This window comes from Macaca fascicularis, chromosome 6 (assembly GCF_037993035.2).
Source record: "Macaca fascicularis isolate 582-1 chromosome 6, T2T-MFA8v1.1".
Taxonomy (NCBI): domain Eukaryota; kingdom Metazoa; phylum Chordata; class Mammalia; order Primates; family Cercopithecidae; genus Macaca; species Macaca fascicularis.
This window is the reverse complement of record NC_088380.1, coordinates 118,277,548-118,299,499: the sequence shown is the minus strand read 5'-3', so window position 1 is coordinate 118,299,499 and position 21,952 is coordinate 118,277,548. Positions and strand designations below refer to the sequence as shown.

Genomic DNA, 21,952 nt, shown 5'->3' with positions numbered 1-21,952 from the left:
CTGAATTGTGCTCCCCATCCCCAATTCATGTATTGAAACACTAACACTCAAGATCTCACACAGTATTTGAAGATAAGGCTTTTAGGAGTAAGTAAGGCTAAATGAGACCATAAGCATGGGGTCCTAATCCAGTAGGACTGATGGCCTTATAGGGAGGGAGGGAGAGGTGGGGGGGAGGGAGAGAGAGAGCGAGAGCACGTGCAAGGAAGCACATCCTCCCCATACATGCATGAAGAAAAGCCATGTGAGCACATAGCAGGAAGATTAAGTCTGCAAAGCAAGGAAGAGAAGCAAGGAAGACAGCCTTTGCCAGAGCCTGACCTTGTTGGCACTCTGATCTCAGACTTCTAGTCTTTAGATCCATGAGAAAATCAATGTCTGTTGTTTAAGCCATTCAGTCTATGGTGTTTTGTTGTGACAGCGGAAGCTAAGACAACAGGTTAGATGAATGTTAACCATCACCTTCTTTGTAACAAGTCCTACCTGAGTGTCCATAGAGAAAGCCACAAGAGAGCTCTGCATTTTAAGGCAATGGAATGCACCTAAAGTTGACAGAGAATGGCTATGCATCCCCATCATGCCCATTGTGTATTTTAGCATTAGTTTTTATGCATTGGTGAACAGTTTATGATCTCGACCTGTGTCACATATATTTACAGTCTTCTCCAAAATGTAGTTTTGATCAGAGCTGCTCATGATGTGACCTGGCAGTCAGTCTGGGGAAGGATGAATGGTCTAAGTGGACTTTTACAATTAATTTCCGTGCTTTGTATCTACATGTTACCTCATAGTGCTCTCCATGGAGTTTCCATGCAGTCAGAATTCAGTTTTATCCATAACAATTGAGATCACTGAAGAAAGATAGGAACTCTGATGACAAAATAGCTGCCATTTTGCAAGGTCAGTATTAGGCCAAGCCATAACTGTTTATTGCTTCCAAGTCTCTTTATCTTTTCATGCAGCTCTCTATTAGTCTTGGTGCCATCATAATGTCATGTGGCCTATGCCATAGGTTGCTGCTTGCAATACTGGGCGAGGTGATTCAGTAGAACATGGTCCAGTTCTCAGTGTTACCTGCTGCCATTCACATACCAGAGTTAAGTCTAATATTGCTCATCCCTGGTGGCTTTAGCAGTTGAAGAGCTGCAACCCTCCTATGGATTTTCAATGTTAAGGAGTGGAGATTACAACAAGGACATAGTTGGTTTGCTTTTTGTGTAGTTCCACCCAACTGCAAGAGGATTGGCAAGCATTTATGATGAGCATGTTGTCTTGTTGTGTAAGCTATACCACTGATACACTTTAGAAAAAAATTTTTGCAAATCCAGATGTTACTAAGAGCTTTTGTTGTTCACATTGCATCCACCTCTCTGGATCTTATACTTGCTTCTCCCGTTCTGGGTGTGAAGGAGGAAACACTTTAGCACTGGGAGAACTGTAGTGGTCCTTCACAGCTCTAGGAGAGGAGCACGCTGTCTGTCCCTTCAGAATGAGGCAGGTACACACACTAACTTGTCTTTTAAAAGTGCTTCATTTGAATACACAATAATCATAATTACAGACAGAATTTCATGCACAAAAAGTTACTTTATCAGCTTCCCCTTTGAATAGCTAATTGAGCAAAATTAGTATTTCTTTGCCTGCAATAGACTTTTAAAAGTGTAAGATTTATATACACTAAAATATATGCTGAAAGAGTTCCTACTCAATAATGGCATGTCATTAAATAAAATCAGTAACCTTTTTAAATTTTCTTTTTTAATTTAAATTTTGATAGATATTACATTTCCATGGATCTAATATCAAAAAATATAAAAGTACACATTGAATATTCTCATTCTCCTCCTCTTTTTTCCTGATAATCCATTTCTACTCACAGGCAACCATTTGGACTCATTTCTATGTTCCTTTCAGAGCAGTGTTTCTCAAACTTTTTTTTTTTTTATTATCACTACCCTAAGGAGATCTTTTAAAAATACATTATTTTCAGATTACTTCATCCTGCTCCAGTTTTAATACACAGATATACTGTCTATCTGCTTTTTCATTGTATGTGTATCTTTCTTTTATATACAAAAAGATTAAGAATCTCCCCTTTCCCAATAACTACTTTTGGCCCCCTTTGGGGGTTGATACCTCCCTATTGGAAATGCCTGTTTTAGAGATGTTTTTTTCATATTCATATATTGCCGTGAGATACTATTCAGCTAAAAGAGCAGAGCAGTGCCTGCCTTCTTAACTCAATAATATCTCATGGCGATATTTCCACAACATTACATTAAAAGTATTTCCATCTTTTTATTGGGTACATAGTATGTCATCTTATAAAGTTTAATTAATTCACTTATCCAGGACCCCGGTGATGGATGTTTAGTTTAAATCCAATCTTTTGTGCTTATAAAGCATGTTGCAGTGAATAGGATTGAAGATGTCAAGTATTGAGGTCTTTGGTAGATTAGAGATGACATGATTTCTTTGACAGTTCTCCTTCAAGACATGTGGTCTATGACTCATTCTCTTGAATCTTTGTGACCTCCATAACTGCATGACAAATAGAATATAGTAGTAATGATGCTGTGCTCGTCTCTGGGCCCAGACATTAAAAGACTCCATATACCTTGGAACACTTGCAGATGGATCTAATTGCCAAGGTATGAGGAAGTCCAAACAATCCCATATGGAGAACAACTGAGGACCCCAGGTGATAGCTCCCCATTGAGTTTCTAGCCAAAAGCCAGCACTAATTTACTGGCCATGTGTACGAGCCATCTTTGAAAGAAAGAACAGATAATTGGAATAAGGTCTTTATGTTATTCAACTGCTCATCACTGCTTGACATTAATTATGATTGCTTATTGAAGTACTTACTTTCTCTTGATTCAGTGATACTACACTCTCATAGCTTTTCTCTTATTTTTCTGGCCACCATTTCTCACACTCATTATTGTTTTATTATCCTGCCCTCAAACTTTAAATGTGAAAGTTTCTTAAGGCTTGGTCCTGGGCCTGCTTTTCTCTTACTTATATTATCTTGAAGCAAACTCATCTATGCCCAAATCTTTAGCCATTTATGGAGATAATTTCCAAATGTGCATTTTTGGCACAGAGCTATTTTCTGATCTCCAAATCTGTGTATCCAACTACTCACCTCAACTTCTCTATTTGGATATTTACGGGTATATCCCACTTAGCACATATAAAATAGAACTCAAACCTTTTTTCTCCCCAGTGGAATCTGTGAATGGAAGACCACCCAAAGAGAGATCAGGACATCATTTCTTCTCTCACTCACTATCCATATCTAACCTATCACCAAATCATCTTGATTTTAGCTCTTACTCTTTCTTATGTTTTTCATGTTTATCTATCTCTACTACCATTATTCTGTGCTTAACCACCACCATTTTTTTTTTTTAACCTGGACACTGCTACAGCCTTCTGACTGATCTCTAGGGTTAATTCTTGCTCCTCTTGAATCTATTTCTACCTTAAGGTCAAAGTGATCTCTTAAAATTGAAAATCAGATCATACCATTCCCTAATTAAACATTTTTAATGGCCATTGCTCTTAGAAGCAGTATCAAGATATTTCATATGTCTTTTAATGCCCCAGCTGATCTAGCATCCTGCTCACCTCAGCAAACCTCCTCTTGTGTCACCTTCCTCTTTCTTAGATAAGATGAGCTACACTGGCTGTCTCGTGTTTTGTAAATATGAAATGCTCCCACCTGACTCTTTCTTCTAATATACTTTCGACAATTATAAGCAAATAATAATGCCATAGGTAGTTTAGTCTGTCTAGTAGATTGTAAACTCTGTATTTTAAGTCCTTTCTGTCATGTTCACTGCTGTGTTCCCAGAACATAGCACAGGACGTTGTACAGGAGTTACATAATAAAAGTTGAAGGTTAGATAAATAAAGTTGATCTTCTTCTGGACAATGATTTATAAAAGATTTATAAATGTGTAAAAAGATACAGCATGGCCCAGGCAGGCAATTTTTTGAGAATGTTGCCAACTATTTTGCAACAGTCATACATCCCTCAACCTCCCAATATTGCTGCCTTAAGGGAAAGAGGTCTGTGTCTTGTAGGATTCAGTAGGACTGAAGCTGCCCCTGCAAGCTTCGCTGTACTCTGTCATTCCTTGGAAAGTTACAGCTTCCTTTTCTGGAATAAAGAAGTGGGTGCACATACTTAGCTGGCTTCCCTGCTATCTGACATATGTCTTTGGAAATATTTCAATGACAATCTGTTTTCTGCACCAGCATGCACCCTAAATCTACCTACTATTGGATAAATGTATGTACATGCTTTGTGCATGGATAAATGCTGGAATCAAAATCCACTGTAACCATACTCAGGGAGTTTTAATTCTTGTCTAAAATTGTAGACATCTTGCCAAACATAATTGCCAAGTGAATCTACTCCCAATGGAGGTTTTATACAAAGAATTGCACTTGATTATTTGCTTGTATGATGTGACTTAATACATTGTATTGATAAAAATAAATGTATTTCCAAAATTATACTGACTTCTTAAAAATAAGCAGTTTTATAAGTATTTAGAAGAATATAAATATAGTCATTATGTTAAAAAGGTAAATAAGAAAATCATCTGTAGATGCACCATTTCATTTCATTTTTTACTTGATATTTGAATGACATAATGTCCTTTATATCATATATTACATAGCCAGAACTATAATAACTATCTGTGCTGTGCTTTCCATTGTTATTAAAAGCTGTTTGTGGGATATTTAGAATTTTACTGGAGAACATGATTAGGATTATCACTAATATTTATTTCATACCTACTATATCCAAGCTATTGTTATTGGTCATATTCCTACATCTAAAGCAAAATGTTTTTCAGACTAGAGTCTAAGACAACGTAATGAAAAGCATTTCAAGTTATTCTCTATAGCAGTATAGCAGCTGCTCTATTCTCATAGTTCTGAAATCTAATCATAAAATGACACAGTAATGTTTGTTATGGCTCCTTCTGCTATCAAATATAATGCAAAGTGATAATTGATACAAGGGAGATCTGTAGAAGTTACGATAAGCACAGAAAAAAAAAAAATGGAGCCTATCTAACCCTTGGGAGATCAAGGAAGACTTCCCTGAAAACAGGAGGTTGAGTCTTTAGGTGAATGGCATCAGTTTCTCTTTGCATTTAGCGCCTTCTTTTCCCTGGCATATCAGTAGCCACCAGAGTCACTACCATGTCTCTCTGGCCCATGCATTTCATGCATTAATTTGGGGGCAAAGATCTGGGCAGCCACTGCTTGGCCCAAGCAGAAATTAGGGAGGGGACGCTGCATACCTGGCTGTTTCCAAAGTGGAACCCAAACCCACCTCATGGCAGGTGCTCTACAAAGCACTTTCTGAGCTCTGTACCTGAGGTCTCTGAGTTCCTGGTGCCTTTGGTACTTCCTACTTTCAGAGCAGTTCACTTCTGAATGCATGCTAGCTTGTGGCTTCCTCTACTATTCCTTTCCCATCTATTTCTTCCAGGGATTCCTTATACTTTTTTGGGTTTTCTTTGTTTTTACAATTTTAAGATTATTTTCCTGGTCATTTCTAAAGCTTGATGGTAGAAGTAGACACAGTCTTGTGTTCTCAGAACACCGTCTTTATCCCACCTCCAGAGCATTCATTGTTGAAATTTTTTATGAGCTGTGAACCTTAATCTTAGATAAAAGGCATGTTACAAATGTTTCCTAAGTGATTTTGAAAGATTTGTTTCTTTGATTCTTTACTTTGGTATAATGGCTTCTGAATACATAAAGTGTTTTCATATGAATTATCCATCCCTTCCTAACACAACTAATTTTCACATTGCCATTTTTAAATGGTGTCTATTATATGTCGGATGACAAATAGGAAATAAAGTTAGAAATATGGAATATTGTTAGGGATTGCTCTGAAAAAGATGCAAAGAAATTTCCTTTGGGTACCAATTGGAAGCTGAGTTTATGACAGATTGAAGGAGAGAGAGAGAGATTGGACTCTGGGAGGCCAGCTAGGCAATTTTGGCAGTAACCTAAGCACTAACTGACTGGACTCAAGATTAAAGTATAAATTGCTAGAATGGATAAAGTGCAAATGGAATGATTAATAAGAAAGAATGAGATCCTGGGTCTCATCACTAACTGATCATATCTAGGATTAAAGTGCAGTACAATGAAGAAGAAGGCAGAAATGGAAGAAATATTTCAAAGAAACACCTGGCAAATCTTGGTGAAATGTTGGCTCTAAGTAATGGGAAGAGGCAATCAAAGGGGGCACTAAGGTCTTCAGCGTAGTCTAAGCGAGACAGTGGTATCATTTGTGGAGACAGAACTCAAAAGAAGTGTTTCCTATTCCCCAAGTACACACACTCACACTGGTGCCTTGCAACTGTTGCTATAATCCCTGAGTTCAGTATAAGGTGATTTCATCTTGGACCCCATCCAAGAAAGTTTATTCCTGGAAGTCCTAGAAGGATTTCATTACAACATCATTTTTCACTCACAACGTGATTATGCAACTTGCATGTAATAAGAGAATCACAGGGAAGGCTCCAGAGTATTTGCCTGCCCTGAAAATTAGCCCAAAGACCTGAAGTCTGAAAAAAATTTGGGTGAGCCTATAAAATCAAATTGATGGAGAGTAAGAATGCTAGTAAAATGTGCAACATGACCTGTGCTTTGATCCTGAATTAATTTAGGTTTATGTTTACTGCCCCCCAAGAAACAGAATTGCCATGGCACTGTTAGGAGGATGACCTGATTTAAAAAGACTGGGCAGATAAAGTTGCCTGTGGGATGGTAGATATTTTTGGACTTCTCAGCAAGATTCCTGGAACCATTCTGTTTTCAGCATGGCCGGGCTTGACCTCTTTCAGCTTTTGGAAAAATAAATATCTACAGGTACGGTGGGGTAGAAGAGGGATGAGCCAGCGGGGTACAAGGTTGTGCCTGACTCCAGATCCCATTAGCATTGCCCTTTTAAGACCTGTCTCTCAACGTTCATCCCTCATGGCCTCTAACAAGCTTCCAGCCTTGGTTTCCTAATTTACACTAAATAGCCAGAGGAGATGCTATGGGACACAGCTGCCCTGGCACACGCTCATCTCTGATTCAAATATTGACTTTTTTCCTTGGCAAAATTTTTTTCATTCTTAAAGCAGTTTGCCTTTCTAAACTTTTTATCATTTCCCTTTCTTTGGATGGATATTTTGTTGCACCATTTAAATTGTGCCTGAGTTTTTTTTTTTTTTTTTTGGCTAGCTACAATTAATATCTACTTCATGCTGTGAAGTCCCTTTCTGAATGTCTAGCAGCCAAAGACAACAATCTCTGTTCAGAATGACTCCTTTCTAGATAGAGGGTTTTCAATGGGTGAGAGACAAGGAGCTAGCTGTGTAAGCTATAATTTGAAGTACTGGGAATGACCTCTTTAACCATCTTCTTCAGTCTCAACAATTCACATTATGTGAGTCAACTGATGGTAGAGGACACCAGAGGCACATGGGCAGCAGGATCTACCCCTCTGCAGTGCTGTGGAGTAGAAGGGAAAATAACTTTCTTGGCTCATTTATTTTTCATGACTGGTTCTTTGGCTGGTTATTCATATATTTCCTTTCCCTTTGCTTTCTTGGTGGGAAATGGGAATGAATTTGAAGGTTTTTGTGAGAATTACTATACCATAGAAATGTTTCATGCACTCTTGGTGGTGGTTGATGCTCGTAAGGTTGTTTGGAGCATTTTAGCATAATGGTAGGGGAATCTTGTTTAAAATGGCCAGATCAAGTTCTAGCCTTTTAACAGTCTTTGATTTGGGGTAAGATATTTAGACTAAGACACATTTTCCTTGTATGTTAAAGTGAATGAATCAGACCTTATGATCGAGAAAGCCCCTACTAGCTCCCAAATTCTTTTGAGTCAGGGTCTCAATCTCTTGCCTAGGCTGGAGTGCAGTGGTACTGTCATGGCTCACAGCAACTTTGAATTCCTGGGCTGAAGTGATGCTCCTGCCTCACTTCCAAAGTGCTGGGATTACAGGCTGAATTCTTATATTTGCTAAAGATTTTTGTCTGGATTTCTTCATGAGAGCTACCCTACTCCTTTCAGTCAAAAGCTGAACACAGACGCTTCCAAAACATACAGGATGAGACTAGACCAGTTGTTGTGGGTGCTCTGGACTTGGTGGGAGAGACCCGGGTTGTGGAAAAACCAGATCATGTAGGGAGAGAAAAAATTATTTAAGGAAATAAAATAGAAAGAAACCTTACTGCAGGGGAGGGAGGGGAGTGTAGAAACATGCCACATGCACCTCTAGGTAGTGGTTCTTAGACTTGAGTGTGCATCACAATCACCTGGGAGGCTGGTTAAAACAACAACTGCTGGCTCCACCTCCAGAGTTTCAGACTCAGTAGATCTGGTGTAACACATGAAAATGTGCATTTCTATCAAGTTCCTGGCAACGCTGATGATGCTGGTTGTAGGGAACTCAGAGAACCATTGTTCCCTGTCATTTTCTCATTTTTAGGTGTTGCTGTTTGAAAGTGAGCATGTTAGTTATAAAGTAGACTCAAATAGTAGAGGACTGAATGGGTCTTATTCTTTTTTTCTTTTTTTTTTTTTTTAAATCTCCTTTGGAGTTGATTCCAGGCTTGGTATTGAAAGGGACTGCCCCTTGGGACAGTGGCTATTGTCACTTCCTATTGCTTTTATGTGCTATAGGAAGGTAGACAGCTACTCATTTTCTCTCTGCTGCCATCCTGAGGAAAATAGAAAACAGGATATGCATTCATTTATTTTCTCATTTAACAAATATTTGTTAAGTTCTTACTGTGTTGTAATCACTTTTCTAGAAGCTAGGAATCTAGCAGTGAACAAGACCAACAAAAAGAACTCATGGAGCTTCTATTCCAGAGTGTGGTGAAAAGAATTCAAGGAATTTCTGCATCCCAAAGAAGACAATTGAGTGATCAGTTGGATATTTTATTGATCACCTACTCTACACCCATCACCCCAATACACAGCTGACAGTAGGGTGAGACTACCATATGATCCACACCCTCCGAGTTTGATTTCAGGAGTATTTATGGAGAATGCTGGAGTTTGATTTCAGGAGTATTTATGGAGAATGCTTCATTTTTTCACTAAGTGATAAGTTATGTGATACTTAAGTTATTTTAAGGCTGGTAGTTCAGAGGTAGGACAACCATCATGTGGGCTGAAGAACTATTATTTGGCTTTTGGATTCTACTCTCCTGTCTATAACAAGCACACCTTGTGCTCACAGTAAAGCCCGTACTACATAGCACCACATGGCCCCAAGACCTGACCTACTTCCTGCTCAGATAAACTTCTGGACATAGTGCTGCTATGGCCCACATTGTGGGGTGACAAACACTAGGACAAAGACTCCCACGCTTTCTCTTGGCACTCCCAGCCTTGCTTTCCAGGGAAACCTGCAGGCTAGCTTCCATTTGTAAATCAAGCACAAGCACTTTGGATTCTGGGGAGCTTTCCTATTACAGCTGTGTTTTGTCATTATGCAGCAATATTTAACTAGCATGTTTCTATAAACATAAAAATCTGAGGTAAAATTACAAAAAGGCTAAACTGAAATATACAGAAACAAAAGCAACTTAAAATCAAGACATACTGGGGCTGGCATCAAACTTATAAAAACAATCTAGCACAGAGTAGATGACAACTGCATGTTGAAAGTATGACTACTCAACCAGCTGCCAACCAATCAATACAACTTTACTTTTTGTCAAAAGGAAGCTGAAAAGAGGACAAAGATTTAAGTTTAAATGTTCTTTCAATGTCTCTGAAGGAAGTCATCAAACCAGTCGATTTTTTTCAAGTTAAAAAAAAAATCTTCATATCATAAAATAGGCAAATTTGAATGCCCCAGTACAATCAACTTGGTGATTATTTAGGGTACCAGATTATTCACTGTCCCAGGTGGTCAGGTAGTTGAACTAAGGATAGAATGCATTCCTTCTAGTAAAGGCAGTGTGCAGACTAGTTAATAACATGGGGTCTGGAATTCAGATGGAAATTTGGTGACACTCTCAACCTTTGCTCTTAATCTCCCACCATACTACTTCGAACATAGTACCTTATACAGAACACCAAAGTCCAAGGCATATGTCTCAGAATAAATTTATGTCTTAGGAGCTTCAATATAAGAATATGAGTTTTTTGTTTAGTTGGCTTATTGTGTATATTAAAAAGTGAGTGTCATGTGTGGAAAGGGCATTATTAGGCTATGAAACAGACACTGGGTCCTTTAGAGGCTCTCACACTATCTGTATGACCTTAAGCAAGTCCATTAACCTTTCTAGGCATCAGTAATTTTTCTGTAAAGATTTACTAAAAAAAAAATCTAGTTCATGTTTTTACAATCCCTTTGAAAGCAGCTAGATTTGGTAGCTCTTTGAGATGAGCATCTTTGTGGGCAGACAGCATCCTCGGTGGAAACCTCCCAGATCCCCCATCATGCTTCCCCTTGCCTTGGTGGCAGGTGCACTAGTATACAACTAGCAAAAGAGGGAGGAACAAAATGGAGAGAGGCCTCTCCAGCTGTGCCCAGCAAGTTAACCAAAGCTGGCCCACCCAGGGTCTGTCCATGCTCAGGTCTTCTGTAGTAACACCAAAGAAAAATAGACAAAACAGGACCTTCATTCTTTACAAGCATCCTTTCAGCTGCAAATAGTTTTCTTTCATCTTTCTTTTTTTCCCCTCCAAGCTACCTTTGGTGCACATTTTCACCTGATATCACCTGCATGAAAGTATTATTGGGGTGGTGGGCCCTGTGTGATTTGTCCTGGTCCTGCAACCCCTAGGGTTGGCTTTGCATGTGGGATCAGGATGGTCTGTGTTGGAGGTCTTTTGCTTCTTAAATATTAATGAAATCAGTCTCTTCCAAGAACGTCCTCAAATCCCCTGAAGGTTCTTAGATGTTGCAGTTTGCATTTAGCTATTTACATTAGCAAAGATTGTTGTACAAACAGGCTCTGGCGGCCTGTCAGTCAGAGCCCTGCTGGCTTCACTTCACAGAAAGATAGAGAAGTGTGAGTTAAATGAGCCCAGCAGGCATTTAACCTCTGGGTCTGGAAAAATGTTGACTCATTGAGTGATTTGGGAGGTGGGATTACAGACCTATTTGGTTAAAAAGCTTGAAGCTCCTCAAACCAAAGCTAGTAAAAATAGTGATTAGAGCTAACATTGATTAATTACCTGTACCAATAACTGTGCTAATAATCTCCAGAACAAGTTATCATGTATAAACATTTTATTTCTATTTTATATATGTGGGAACACAGGCACAGGGAAAATATCTTGATCAAAGTCCCAGACCAATAAGCGTTGGTAGGCAGTCTCTTTCCAGATCCTATGCTTTTAACCATTAGTCCACATGACCCTTTGAAAATGTATTCCTTATAGGTGTACAATTTGGCATAGACACTTTCTGGAACAATTTAATACCTATTAAAATGAAGTAATTAATTCAGGAATTCCACTTACTGATGTCTACTTTAGAAAAATATACCCACTCATTCACCAAGAGGCATTGACTGTATCATTATATTAATAAAAAAAAATTCAGTGACCTGAATAGACATTGGTAGGGAGGTAGATGAATAAACAATAATAGATTCATACTATGGAATAGTACATAACTATTAAAAATAAAACAACGAATATTACATCATTTACGTAAAACCGGAAAACAATATTGCCTATTTTCTCTGGATCTATATGGGTGTGTAAAGATCTGGAAGAATGCATGCAGAGTAATAGCAGTGGTTATTTCTGGGACAGGGCAGAAGGGAAGGTAACAGAGCTGGTAATCAGAGGGGCTCTGGCCTTATCTGTCAAGTTTTTATTTTCATGTTTTACAATTCATTTTCATGTTTCATTATTCATTTTCATGTTTCACTTACACAATGAAAAGAAATAGAAATTGAGAAATAGACATATACATTAATTAATTGATTAGAACTATTTGTCACAAAGGATTTCAGCTCTGGAAAACCCCTGAATAGGAATTTGGAATCACAGGATGGTGGGGCTGGAAGGGACCCTAGAGATTTCCTAGTCTAACCCACATGTTTCACCAATGGAAAAAGTGAAGCTCCGGGAGATTATGTAGCTTGTCTACAGCCTCACAAAGAGTACTCATCTCAGTGAGCCTGGGCTGCAAGACTTCTGGCACCCTGGGAGTGCTCACACCCCCACTATGAGCTTGTCAACTAGGGCTCCATCAGCAGGTGAATCCCTACAAAGTCCTCCCTGGCAAAGCGAAGGAGAGGTTGGCCCCAGGCTGGGTGGACTTGGGATATGTGCTCTAGTAACCCTCAGCGTGAAGAACTGCTGAGCCCCTCAAATTAAAAAGCCTATGGCCAGATTTTTCACAGACTTTATGACAATTCTTCCACATGCATATTCATCATGAAGGAGAGTGTTTCTATATTTGAAACTACATTTTTCTTGTTTGTTTTGGGTGGCTGGGTGACTTGGATTTTTGTTTTTAATTCTTCTTTGAGAATAAAGAGAAGGAAAAATCCTACATTGCTTTCAGCTTGTGCAGCCTCCCCAGAGGTGTGAGATATAAACACAGTCTGTTTCCTGTATGGCTTTCCCAAGGGCACTGAAAATGTGATATTTAATTGGCTGTTCCATGTCTTCAGTTCCTTGGTAAAACGGCAGACACATCATGAAATGAGAAAGAGCATCTGTGGCTGAATCATGGTGAGCAAGAGCAGCTCAGGAGAAAAGAGCAGCTTCCACGTGCAGTTCAGACCTCAGATGCTCAGAGAAGGAGATGCTTACAAGCTTATATTAACCTCAAAAATAAGTATTTCAGAAGTTTGTATGGGGAGGAACCACCCTCTGTTGCCTTTTCTTTCACTCATCTCCCAGAGATCCAGCCCAAGCCTAGGTATCTCAGCATGTTTTTAAGGGAAAAAAAAAAAAAAAAAAAGAGAAACACTTTGGTTGTTTTTATAGGAAGGAATAGCAATAATAGTAACTAACTTACCAAGTGCTTTTTTCTATGTAAAACCTTTTTTTTTTTTTTTTTTTTTTTTTTTGGTAGTCGTAATTTTTTTGTAATTAAGTTGACTTTTTAGAACAGTTTTAGATTTATGAAAAAATTAAATGAAAAGCATGGAGGGTTCTTACGTACAACCCTCCCCCATCCCAAAGCTCCCCTTATTATTAACATCTTGCATTGGTGTGGTATATTTGTTATAACTGGTGAGCCAATATTTATACATTATTACTAAAGCTTATAGTTTACATTAGGGTTCACTCAACATTATACATTCTGTGGGTTTTGACAAATGTATAATGACAATGTGTCCACCATTGCAGTATCATAAAGAATAGTTTCACTGCCCTAAAATTTCCCTGTGGTCCGCCTATCCATCCCTGCTTCCCTGCCTCTGAACCCCTGGCAATCTTTGATCTTTCTACTGTCTGTATAGTTTTGCCTTTCCCAGAATGTTATATAGTTGATATCATACATTTATTTTTAAAATCAGATTTATTATGGTAAGTTAACTCTTTTTAGGTATATAGTTCTGAGTTGTAACAAGAGTATAAAGCAGTGTGACCATCACCACCATCACCAAAACCAAGATATAGAGTGCTTCCACCACCCCAAGCAGTTCTCTCATTCATGCCCCTTTATATGAAGTTCTTCAATAAGCTCTTTCAATCCTCCCAACAACCCTTTGGGGAAGCTTCTCTCACTCTGTCTAGTTTAAGGGATCTAGGCACAGAGAGGTTTAGTGATTTTCTCAAGTTCACACAGTAACTAAAGTGGTAGAGCCAAGATTTGAACCTTAGTGATATGCCTCAGAGTCCATGTTCCAGTGTCCACTTGTGATGGTTTAATGTCCTGCTTGTACACTCCAAAAACAATGACACTGTATTGAGTCATAGAACACATTACTCTAAGGAAGACTTACCTCCCAATTTGCTAGTAAAATACATACGCACCCCTCCCGCCCCCAACAAAATGGAAAGGGCTTTCCTAAGGTCCCAAAGTCATTGATGGGATGGAACTAAAACCCAGGACTCCAGTTTTAAATACAACCTCAATAGCATACTTTGCTCATAATAGGTACTTCATAAATATCTCTTCATTTGACAAGAAGAATATTTAAATTATCAAGAGTAATGATCATAAACAGGGTGACTGTAAACCTGAGAAGCTCTAAGACGCTGCATATGTTCAGCTTTGAGGCTGTGCCAGTATTTGAAACTGCTCCTGTCAGAGTGTGAAGGGGGCCTCACATACACTAGAAGATGTGGGGCAGCACCGTAACACTGATAAATTCTGAGGCTTTCCTAGAGGCTCTGATGCAACAGCAAGAGATACAAAAAAATAAACTACACATGTGAAGCTAGAAAAATCACACAATACTCCCTCACTTCCCACCCTTCCTTACCTTCCACCACCACTTGGAGAAAAAGTCTTATTGCTGACAGCTGAATCCCCTAAGGTGATCTCTGGAACTCCTCACCTGGTAGAGTGTGGAAAGCCAAAAAGGACCTAAGCTAGTTCCCTCCAGCTCTTTTATAAGGCCCTAATCCACTCATGAGGGTGGAGTGTCATGATTTAATCACTTCCCCCAAAGGCACTGCCTCTTACTACTACCACAATGGGGGTTAAGTTTCAACATGAATTTTGGAAGGGACACACATTCAAACTACACTAGTATTCATGTCTTACAGGACATTGTCTCTTTTTAAAACATTTTATTTTAAGTTGACAAAAGTGTTTATATTTATCATGAACAACATGATGTTTTGAAATACATATTCATTATGGAATGGAAAACATGAGCTAATGCACACATTACCTCACATAGTTATTTTTTGTCATGAGAACACCTAAAATTTATTCTTAGCATTTTTCAAGAAAACAGTATATTGTTATTAACTGCAGTCACCATGTTGTACAATAGGTCTCTTTAGCTTATTCCTTCTAACTGAAATTTTGTATCCTTTGACCAACATCTCCAACTTCCCCACCACCCCAGCCTCTGATAACTACCCTTCTACTCTCTGCACTTTCATGTTAATTGCAGTAATAGTCACAAAAGCCAAGATATGGAATCAACCTAAGTGTCCATCAACAAATGAACGGATAAAGAAAATGTGATCTGTCTGTCTCTCTGTCTCTCTCTCTTTCGTTCTCTCTTTATATTGGAACTCTCTCTATATGTACATACGCATATGTGTATATAAAATTCCATTCTATGAATGACTTTGGTAACCTTAGGAAAGCCACTTCCCTTTTGCAGGGGTGGGGGGTGGGGGGCAAATGTATTTTACTGTTGTAGACACCAGAGTATCTGCAGGAGGCTTCATGGAGCTTGACTACATCATAAAAATGAGCAGGATTTAAGTAAGTGGCTGGAACAGTGCCTGGCACATAGAAGGCTCTTAATAAATATTCGTTGAATAAAAAAGGAAAAGAAATACGTATCTTAGGGGATATACATATATATACACACATATATGTGCATATATATATGTATCATATACATATCTATGCCTCAGTGTGGGCAGAGGCACAGAGGTGGAACTGATCCCAGTCAGCCTGAGGCAGAAGAAACTAGATCTTAGACATGGTGAGTATAGGAGTACTAGATTGTCATGACCCAGAAGGAAAATGACTCTGACTGTGCCAGACCCCACAAGGTATCTTATTAGAGCCTAACAATGACCTCCACATGTGAATTTTTACTGTCTCTATTTCTTATATGTCACTATTTAAGCTTCAAGTGGTAAAAAATTTGCTAAAGATCACACACTTAGTGATTAATGAATTAGTAATTCAAACTCTGTTTTGTCAACTTTTAAAACCTTTGTTCTTTCTACTGCATTACAGTCTTTCTTAGGGAGCTAGTGTGATCAAACCTAGACATCCTCCATCAGTTCTTGATGAAGGGGAAAAGAAAAGTGGTGATTTATGAAATTGGTCACAGCTTTACATATTTCAAAAAGGGTAGTAAAGGAAGAGAATGGAAGAAGGGGACTCAGCTGACAGGCTGAATTGAAAACTGGCAACAACAATAGGAAGAACAAAATATAAATGTTATTTGACGCAAACCAAAGCAACAAGACACAAGAGATGAAGGGGATAGTGAAGCAGTAAAGGTTAACCATAAGATTTTGGGACTGATAAGGTAAAAAATATATATATATATATATTGCCTTGGAAAGAAAAGACTGGCCCAAGAAATGGAATCATGTGGGTGAGGGGAAGAAAATGACAAGCTTTGTTTGGGATATGATGCTTTGGAAATGATAGTTAGAGACATAAATGGAAATATGCTGCAGGCATTTGAAAATGAGTCTAGATAAAGATCAGGCTAAAATACAAAATTGGAAGCTGGCTGTATTGAATAAAGTCATGAGTCCAAAGCAGGAAGTGTAGAACAGAGCCTTGAATCACACCCACAACGGAAAAAAGATAAAGAGAATTCAAGAAAACTGCTAAATAAAGAGTAGCTAAAGGATGAAGACATAGCTACTAAATAGTAGCTAAAGGACGAAGACATCGATGGATGGATGGATGGATAGATAGATTATAAGCTGTAGATAGGTAGACAGGAAACTTTTTATGAACAAGAAGTAGTAGAGTTTATGGAGAAAGTGATTAACTGTCACATGACATGAAGACAGTGTATTAGGATACTAGTTTAGCTTCTATAACTGAGAAATAAAAATGGTAGTGTTAGATGGTTCAGGGCTAATATGGTGATTCCTAAATCATCAGAATCCCAGGCCCCTTCAGCCTTACTGCTCTGCTTCCTTGGCACTGGGCTTCCATCTCATAATCTAAGGTAATTCCTTCACTTCTTGCATACATTTTTATTCAAGACTGCAGGAAGAAAGAAAAGGAAAATGGGAAGGGCTTGCCTTAAGAGTTGTATGTATCATTTCAGTTTAGATCCCATGGCCACAGCTAGCTACAAGGGAATCTAGAAAATGTATATTTCAGTTGGGCAGCTGTGTGCCCAGATGAATTTTAACTTCTTACTATATATAATAAAGAAAGCATGATATGGAAGGACCACTAACAGTCTTCACTACAGATGGATAAGATAATTCAAAAAAGACCCTTGAATTTGACAAGCTGTTGGCTACTAAAAAAGCCTATGTAACTCTTCTTCCTGCCTCCGATCTCGCTGTCTTCCAATTCATTGTCCATACTGCAATTTGAAGTAAGTTTCTAAAAAGTGTTACTCCTCTGCTTAAAGCTTTCATTGGTTCCTCAGTGCTTTTAAGATAAAGTTCCAAACTTTAAACATAGCTAAGATCTCATAAGTAGAACCCTGCTTACCTTTGAAGATTCATCTCTCTTTACTCTCCTCCCTCACACAGCCTATTACACTCTGCATACCTCCCTCAATTTCTTCAGCTGACTGGAACATCGTATTTTTTCCCTAGTGCATCTGAGGATTTGCATCCCCTGTTCCCTCTTCTTGGTATGCTTTTCACCACTTTGTTTGGATTCCTCCTATCGTCCTTCAGGTTGGATACCGTGTCTACCAAGGTGCTTTCACTGTCCTTCTAAGACTGAGTTTTGTTCATAAAGTTTTGTTCTGTGTTTCAGAAGCACCCTGCTTGTCACATGTACCACTTATCCAAATCTGCTTTGTAGGGCTCAGTTTCTCTGTGTTACCCACAAAACTATCAGCTCATTGAGGAAAGAGGTAATCTCAAATCCAAATTTGTACACCAGAGGTTATCCCATGGCCAGTGAAGAGTATGAGATCCCAAACTATTAGTTCAAAGGAAGAAAGGCGTAACTATAATGAGAAAAAGACCCCAAAGCTATCATTTATTGAAGCAAGTGAAAACACTAAATTTCCTGCCCACTCACTGCTGTTTCTTAGGCTCAGGCTCCTCTGCTACATAATGAGGGACTTGTAACTCTGCTGACAAATGGCAAAGAAAATGAATTACTTTGACAAGGAACATTAAAGCATGGCATTCATCTTACATCCTGAAACATTGTTGGATGCCATGGTTCCATGTCTTAGAATTAGTCAGATTGTTTTTGGCAATTCCTATTTCAAGGCGGTGGGGGGTGGGGGTTGGGAGGAATTGTCTATTGCAAAGGAATCATCCACAACCCGCTATTTAGCAGAGCTGTAAAAGCTTATTTGAGCATTACCATGGCAACCACTGGCCTAACACTGCACTGTAGTATACTTGTCTAGACAGCACCAAATTCATCAGCACTTTCTCTTTTGTATGCCTGATTTTAAAAAGGCAGGTGTGTATCCAAGGTGCTACTGGGACAGAAAAAAATTTTCTCCATGTAGGCATATGAAAGTGTCAGAAGCATCCTGTGAGCATCTAAATGGCTAGCATTGAAATCTGCACTAATTTGAAAGCTTTTAGCATTAGTCTGTGTTTTTCTTTTTAAATAAAACCTTACTAGAAATAAAGAACTAGAAATATATCCATATGGCCTGCCAACTGTGTCTAAAAATAGCTGATGTGAAAGAAAGAACTTACTAACTTTTAAATTTATATCAAACTAAGAATCAAGAATGCTTTTTAATTGTATTCTTCTTGTCACTAGTATTTGGACACAATACCAAATTGATACCAAAGACCATAAATCAGACATATATTAGCTTAGAGTATTTATAGTGTTCTCTTCAATGGAGGAATCTGAATAGGACCAAACCTTCAGGACCCACCAGTTGAGTTTTACTGAAATTCAGGGTCATGCATACGTGAGGAAAGAGCCTTTCCTAGGTCTTGCTTGGTCTTGAGTCTTTGGCAGTGTTGCAAGAACCACACCAAAGATCCTCCAGGAATATTTTGGAACAGAAGAGCTAGAAAGAATACATGTACATTTCCCTTCAGACTTGATACAACCAGTGGTTTTGGCTAGCTTATGGATTTGAATAAAAACTTTGAATTATATTTGTATATAGTTAACTGTGTGTCTTGTATCTGTATGTGTAATTTATTCTAATTTGCTAGTAAACAACTGGAGCCATTTGGCCCAGACCTCACATTCATAGAAGCCATAAAATTTAAAAATTTGACCTTGTCTCCAAACAAAGATATACAAATAGAGACAGGATGACCAGATGGCATTTATCAGATAACTTTAAACTTGGGTCTATTATTGGAGCATACTGCTTTGCAGGACATTATGAGTTAGTATAGTTTATAAATCCCACTATGACTGCATGGAGATAATACTTATATCACATTGATTTGTGTGTATAAAAAACATTAGTTTGTTAAATGTAATATTATGTGCTATGGACTGTTTATGTCTTCCCAAAATTAATATGTTGAAACACAAACCCCTAATGTGATGGTATTTGGAAGTGAGACCTTGGGGAAGTAATTAGGGTTACATTGGGCCATGAGGGTAGAGCCCACATAGTAGGATTTACTCCCCTACAAAAAGAGAAAAAGACTCAAGATTTTTCTCTCTCTGTGTATTCACTAAGGAAAGGCCATGAGAGGGTATGACAGGAAGAGGACCCTCACAGAGAACCCAACCATTCGGCAGCTTGATCTTGTATTTCCAGTCTCTAGAACTGTCAGAAATAAACGTTTGCTGTTTAAACCGCCCAGTCTGTGGTATTTTGTAATAGCAATCCAAACCAAGACAGTGTGTAAAAAAAAAAAAAAAAAAAAAAAAAAAAAAAAAAAAAAAAAAAAAAAAAGTGTGTCATGTCTTCATTTTAAAATATGTGTCAGTAACCTCATGGAACTGAAGAAGCTTAGGTCTTTCTCACAGCTCAGAAATCTCTGGCGTGTGTCATCACCTTTGTTAGTGTTTGGTCCCCTAAGATTTTTTTATTGACTTTATGACATGTAGTAGATGCATAATGAAACATTAGTTTAATTAACACATGAATGAATGAACAATGGATATGAATGAAATAAACAAATTTTGGTTTCTAATCAACTTCTCTTAAATTATATACAAATAGCTATTAAATGTGCCTTAGGCATGGTTAAGCAAGTGAAAGAAATCTGATAAACAAGGAGCAAATCCAGGAAAATATAGATTTTGGTATTACTTCATGGAACTGTGAAGCCAGACAGATGCAGAGGGTAGTAAAATATCACTAATTAGGAAAACTCAAAGGAGAAGGTAAATTTGAGTTACTGACAAGTGAGCTACAGAATATTTTTTAAAGAAGTAAAGTTTCAGGAGGACTAGCAGTATCCAGGCAGCCCTCCTTGCTACCAAGATGCTCGAGAGAAGGTCAGCCCCGTTGAAAGAACAGTAAAGGAAGAGCCCAAGAGATCAGTGAGCTAAGCCTGCTCCTACAAAAGTAGAAATGAAGCTAAGAAAGGCAGCAGGAAAGGATAAATCTTTAGATTAAAAAATGCAAACAAAAAGGTAAAAGGAGCAAAGGGAATTGACTAACCAAGAGACCAAATAAAATTTACCTGCAGAAAACAGAGAAACTAAAAATGAGGAGAGTCCAGCCTCTGATGAAGTGAAATGAAAGAAGCCAAGTTTGGTTAATATTATATATCATGGTTTATCGGTGATTCTTGTCTCCCCTCTTGTAAATCCACGGGAATATTTTTATTAACCATTTTGTAAATGCAAGTTTTTACTTGTTCTAGAAGCATTTTTAAGAAAGGGGAAATCCCACCTCTTCCCATTTTTTTAAGTGTCATCTTTTTTTAAGAGGTAGAATTATTTTCTGGTTGTTTATTTTTTATTTTTTTTTTTTGGTGTAACCAGAAAATCGTGGGATATTGAATTATGGGAGACTGTGACTGTCTTGGGTATCAGCTTAATATTCTAGCTGGTGGTACTTTTTATCCTATAATACAAAGCATACTAAATGGCAATACAGAGTCATAGTTGCACACTTAACGTGTCTTGAACATTTAAAATTACTTCTATTCCCATGGGGTTTCGTTTTGTTTCTTTTCTTTTCTTTTTTTGGTAGAATTACTTCCTAAAGAAAACCGCTCCTTGATCATAGCTTTCCATGTCAGAATTACATGCGCTCTCTAACATCTTTGGTCATGTTAGTCCTGTTTTCCTAGTAATTTTGTGAAAGATTAAAAATGTGAGTGTGTAGTATATATGATATTAAATTGTGCTTTTTTGGAACTTATGTAACAGCTTATATCAACCTTTCAAGATACTAATACTTGATACCTTCTTAAGGAAAATTTGCTTCCAGATTTTAAGCTGAAAAGTCACTAGAATAACTGTTTGAAAAAGATTTATAACGCACGACTTTTTACATTTTGGGATGTCTGTTAACAATTGTGTACAAATTGAAATGTCTGTGTACTAATTCTCAACCATTTAAATCTCAATTATGAAAGAAAAAAATATGCCTTCAGAGGATGACATCAGCAAGATGGCAGAATAGGAGTTTCCAGCGCTCATCCCCTCACAGAAACATCAATTTGAACAACTATTCATGCATGAACATCCTTTCATAAGAGCTCTGGAATCCAGGTGAGAGACTATAGCACCTGTGCAGGGCACAGAAATTTTAAAAAAAATGCATTAGGTGAGGTAGACAATTTCACATTATGTTTGTTACTCCACCCCAAGCCCACACAGTGCAGTATGGAGAGAGATAACCTCCAAGTAGGGGAAGGAGAGTAAAGTGAACATGCAAATTAACTTTAGACCCTAGCACAAGGCCTGCCCTATTGAAGCATGATTCAAAGCTGGCTTTTGCAGTCCGAAGGCACCAGGCAGACCTCTGTGGCCCCAGGCTCCAGACCCACCCCAGCACCAGGCTGGCCCTCAGAGTCGTAGAGTCCAGTCCTGCACCAGTGCCAGGCCAGCCCACATGGGCCCAGGCTTTATGATATTTATTAGTTATATTCATGTAAGATATATAATAATAATAGAAAGATAAATAATCACTAGGTTGCTGTGAAGATTCAA

The 21,952-nt window shown here is 38.2% G+C and overlaps 1 protein-coding gene and 1 long non-coding RNA gene across 2 annotated transcripts in view; both read left to right on the top strand.

The window, feature by feature from the left end:
* NREP (neuronal regeneration related protein) overlaps positions 1-21,952 on the top strand; it is a 236,410-nt gene that overhangs the window by 99,341 nt on the left and 115,117 nt on the right. The gene's annotated exons all lie outside the window — the stretch shown is intronic.
* LOC123574013 (uncharacterized) overlaps positions 1-21,952 on the top strand; it is a 108,331-nt gene that overhangs the window by 81,450 nt on the left and 4,929 nt on the right. Inside the window, exon 2 of the long non-coding RNA XR_006698822.2 lies at positions 21,376-21,511. This is a non-coding gene — a long non-coding RNA (uncharacterized lncRNA). The remainder of the gene's footprint in view (positions 1-21,375; positions 21,512-21,952) is intronic.